The sequence below is a fragment of the Nanorana parkeri genome, unplaced genomic scaffold (genome assembly GCF_000935625.1).
Source record: "Nanorana parkeri isolate BGI_ZX_2015 unplaced genomic scaffold, ASM93562v1 scaffold1600, whole genome shotgun sequence".
Lineage (NCBI taxonomy): Eukaryota > Metazoa > Chordata > Amphibia > Anura > Dicroglossidae > Nanorana > Nanorana parkeri.
This window is the reverse complement of record NW_017307868.1, coordinates 279,274-284,749: the sequence shown is the minus strand read 5'-3', so window position 1 is coordinate 284,749 and position 5,476 is coordinate 279,274.

Here is a 5,476-nt window from a genome sequence, read left to right as displayed (position 1 = left end):
TCCCCCACTGATCTCCATTCAGTTGTTGCTCCGCATGAAGACAGTGCAAATAAGACAGCTTCCAATCACAATGCCTTGTGCCATTTTAGATGAAACAGTATTTGCTGTCATTTTATTTTTTTATCGAATTCCTTTTAGAGATTCATCTCTTATTTTTTTCATACAGAGATATTATTTTCTGCTGTGAAATCTTCTTCCTTCCTCTTTTTTCTCTCTTTTTATACACAGTGACACAGGCTGCCTTTGCATCGTCTCTGATTCCACCCGCTGCACTAATTCTGTACACCGAGCTTCCTTGCTAAGTGAAATTCTGTAGTCACCCGGGTTCCTGGATGTTCTGAAAGGAGAACTATGAGGTGGATTTGTGATTACAGGAGTACACTAGACATGTGCGATTCGTTTCGTTACGAATCGAAATTCGTACGAATTTTCCTGAAATTCCGAATTTCGGAGCATCCGAAATCCGAATGGCAGTTTCCAAATTATATCCGGAATACGAAATTCCGTTAACGAATTTCGGATCCGAATTTCTTTGAAACAGGAACTAATATTACCCCTGTAAATGAGGTTGAACAACATGACAAGATTTTTTTTTTAATCCGAGATCCGGATCCGCTGCTGCTGATGCATTACAATACACAGTTACACACACAGGCAGGAAATACGACATTCCGTTGATGTATTTTCGTTCCGTTACGAACATTCGTTTTATATTGAAGTTAAAAAGCAAAGTACATTTATATTGGAGTTGATGGTAGTTTTTTTAAAAATACGAACTACGAAATTCGGATACGTAATCCGTTAACGTAATTCGTATTTCGGATAAAAAAAACAACTACCACTCCAATATTAACAAAGGTATTTTGCTTTTTAGCTTCATCATAACGAATGTTCGTAAAGTTACGAAAATATAACCGCCACTAACGAAAATTCGTATTTCGTACAAATCCGAATTGAGTTCAGTTACGAATTACGAAATACGAAATAACGGATATTCCCAAACGAAACAGAAAATTTTTTTTGACGGCGCACAAGTCTAGAGTACATTGCAAAACGTACTCCCGCATCATTAAAAAAACTCATTTTCTAACATTTTTAAATACCAAAAAAGATCCACCCCATAGTTCTCTTCCTCAACTGGGCTAGGGATAAGCATGGTCCGGCCTTTATCTTAGAAAGATACATCTTAGGGCTGCGTTTTTCAACCTTTTTTCAGCAACAGCACCCTTTAAAAGTATGCAAAATCACCAGGCACCCCAGTCTAAAATGTAAAAAACATAAATGTTCCAATCGTGTGACCTTACCCTCAGATCAGTGGCGTCACAAGGGGGGTGCGGCCTGCACCCGGGTGACACCATTGGAGGGGTGACTCCAAAATGACTGACAGTCATTTTGGTGTCACCCCCCTCTGAAAAGTCGGGCACTCGGTCATGGACCGAGCGCCAGACAGTATCAGGAGAGAGGAGGGGACCCAGCGTCCATCACCAAGATGGACGCCGGCAGGTATGAAGAAAATCGATGCACATGCGTGATGACGTCGCCCCGGCGGGGTGACACCCGGTAGCCGCTCCGGGTGTCACCCAGCTTCGGGAGGCCCCTGCCTCACCTGAGACTGACTTTGTAGAGCCCACCTGAGAGTGACCCTGCAGACCCCACCTGAGACCCCACACAGCCCACGCTGGGCTCCAGCTAGAGATGCCACGGAAGAAGCTGGTTCTTCTGTGGCATCTCTAGCTGGAGAATGACAGCTGAGAACCCGGAAGTGATACAATCAGCATCGCTTCCGGCTTCATTCAGTGCAGAAGAGATCAGCGAATGGACATTCACTGGTTTCTCTCCCTGCTTCCTACCAACACCTGCAATGCTTTTATGCTCTGTTTACCAGCCAATGGAAGCAATCTGGTGGCTTTTCAGCTGCCAGAATAGCTTCCAGTGCAAAGACTTTACACAGGTAACCGTCTCCTGCAGCGAGCCATGTAACCATGCGTTGCAGAACAATTCAAAATAAACATAAGTGTAACACAGCAATGCATGTCATGCCATGAATTGCATTCACTGGCAAATTGGTCCTAAATTTTTTCTCTGGATTACATTTTTTTCCTTTTTGGATTAAAAACGCTTTACTTTATGCTTTATGCTACTATATTGCTGCTCGGTTTCCTTTTATTGCCATACGCCTGATAGCTCAATAGGTTTGGAGATACGTCGGGGGGACACCCTAAACAATCTCGGAAGCATTTTGCAGAAGGAAGACGAGTGCACTCCATGGCGCTGAGCTCATTCATACCCGTCTATAGAAGAGCTGGAACAATTCAAGCAGAATTCTTGGAATTCACTTTTGGAAAGTCTTGCCGCGTGTTTTTTCACCAAACGAAGACGTAAAGCGCATTTGTATCGGAGTCATTGAAGGTGATTGTGCAAGGCCTGTGTTCTGTATATGTCTAGGCGGTCTTTTCTGTCCTCCCCGCAGCCGAGAGACACACAGAAGCGGCAAAGCGATGTGATTTTACAGTCACGGCAATCTTCCCGGCCCATTTGCATTCACTAAGCTATAGGCCGCATCTAAAATAGCCAGAAACAGCCGGAGCGCTCTCCGTATGTACAATTATGTGTCTCACCTTATGTCATACGCGGCTATTATTTGTCCCTGCAACATATTATTAGAGCGTGTTTATGTACTTTCAAAGAGGCCGCGGGAAAACGGCGTCGCCAATATATGTTTTCCTGCGTTCCATCTCAAAGAATGAACCCGGGAAAAAGCAGCGTCTGCTGAAGCCTGAATACAGAGGACTTTGCCTGCCTATAACTGTCATGGTAATGCCGGGAGTATACAAAGAAGTATATAATTATGCGGGAGGGCCGGCGGAAGGGAAATGTATTTAGCGGCCCTTTCGAACTCAACTGCGTTTTGCTGGACGGCTGTATGGAAGGTGTGAACTCAGATCTAACAGGCTGTATGCCATTTTAATTTTTGCTATGTGACTCGCTGCTGTCTTTGGGGAAACTTTATTTTTTTGAAGGTTTTTTTAGGCTTAGTTCACACGGGCGGCAAGGGGGCGTTAAATCCATTCGGTTCCTTCACTGTCCGTCTCAGTGACAATAGTTACCGGGACAAAGAGAGAGAGGGAATCTTCGTAAAGGGGACAGAGACGGAGGTGATAACCCCTAGCCACCCTATCCAAAACTAAACACAAAGTTTATGACATTGGATGCAAGTGTACACGCCATGTGCATTTTGAGTGGAGCCCTCCTTTAAAGATTAACTCTGGGAGAAGCAAATATAATTACAGAAGACATGTGTATTGTTCACTGAATCTTGATGAGCTTTGTGTATTCTTTTTACATCTGTGAAGTAATCCAGTGTGAGGAGCTTCCTGTAATGAAGACCGCTCACTGCTGCTCTCTCTGCTTGTGCAGGGTGACTGGTCTTGTCTCCACCCCCTCCTGTAATAAAAAACGGTCACTGCTGCTCTCTCTGCTTGTGCAGGGTGGCTAGTCTTGTCTCCGCCCCCTCCCGTAAAGACTGGTCACTGCTGCTCTCTCTCCTTGTGAAGAGTGACTTGTCTCGTCTCCGCCCCCTTTTGTAATAAAGACCAGTCAATCCTGCTCTCTGTCCTGGTGAAGGGTGACTGGTCTTGTCTCCACCCCCTCCTGTAATAAGGACTGGTCACTTCTGCTCTCTCTCTATGTACTGATCTTCTCTCCACCCCCTCCTGTAGTGGGTGGAGCCTGCTAGGCCCTTCCCAAAGCTCTGCTCTCTGCACAGGCTATGCACAGCACAGTGATGATGTTACTGCTACCTGTAGAATTTAATATCTGGGTTTGCGCGGGCATGTGTTGCACACAGAGTGGATTTATACCCTTTGTGGAATATAATTATGAATGGAGTTCAGCTTCAACTTAGAGGGAAAGGCATAGAAATGTCGCTGCGCGTCGTCCAGACCCTGTGCTGTATGCTCCTGGTTCCCATCTGCTGAAGGCTCAGTGTGATCACGGTCCGCAGGCCGCACAGACGGCTCTTTGCTGGAGTCAATGGTGCATGATCCTACTGCAGCATAATCCGTCGCTCTTCCAGCCTAAAGCTGACTTGACATCTGGATGGGATGCTACTGGCAGTATTTTAAATATACATATCCCTCCCTCGCTGGCACTAGACGGCGGCCCCTCCGAATGCGCGAGAAAGGAAAAAAAAACACGGCGATGACGGCAAGTCCTGAACTACAGTAAGACAACGAAAGATTAAATTAATATAAACTGCATTTTTTTTAAGGCGAGTCGTGTAGCAGATCCGCATCTATTATTTAATCCTGCATGCAAAATAACATTGAACTGATCCATTTCTCAGCGCAGGCTTTGATATCGGTAAACAAAGAAAAAAAAGGATCAAGATAATTGGCTCAGCGTTTCCAAAAAATAAAAAGGATTAGACAGTTTAAGATGAAATGGCATTTTATTTTTGGGTGGATGGGATAGATAAAGAACATCTGTTAGGCCTGGTTCACACCTGGGCGTTTTATAGCGCCTTCCTACGCTCTGCAAAACGCTCAAACACCGAAATCCCATTATTTCCTATGGGTATGGTTCACACCTGGGCGTATTACAGGCCGTATGAACGCGCTACAAAACGTCCTACGCCCAAAGAAGTACAGGAGCTTCTTTGGGGCGTTTTTGTTGCGCGTTTCCATTGGGATACAGCCAAGTAGCCCTCGGAAACGCACGCTTTTCGCACGTTTTTTCCCGCGAATCGCGGTAAAAATGCGCGGCACGAAACGCGCGGCAAACGCGCATATTCGATACGCCTAGGTGTGAACCCAGCCTTAATGTTAAATGGCCATGTGTCTACATTAGAGCAATTTCTGCTAACTTCCTGCAGTGCCACAACAGACAGGAAGTAGTCGAGTGTTATCTCGAGACTATGTTTGTTCTACTTGCATATGTTAATAAAAACTTCATGCTGAAAAAAAAAGACAGGAAGTAACGCAAAATCTCCTCAACAGGGACACAGCAAATGTGTTAATGTTTATTGCTGTCTTGGCTGCCATTGGTGGGATTCTTATACCTACCCCAAATGGAGGCACAGATAGAGGCTGGTCCTAACCCTTCCCCATTCAGGTGCCAACAATGCTCAATGCAGGAGGAACCGTAGTCTGGCCTGTGCATTGACGCGCATTAAAACACGCACAGACAAGGTACGCCTGTAACAGAATCACATGGGGGGGGGGCAGCAGGCAGAGCAGCATGGCTACTCTGCTGCACAATGTTTGCCTTTCTGGCCCACGTTGTTAAGAGCCAGGCGAGGAGATTTGAAAGGGTCATGCACATCTCCCCGTCTTGCGCCTGGCAACCAGTGATGTCATTGGTTGCCAGCAGTTGAGCGGCACACTCTACCCGGCACCCCGCCCATCCCCTGGCAACCAAGCAGGACACTCCAGAAATATAGATGGAAGGGGTTTGTTGGTGGTGCCGGAACGGGCAC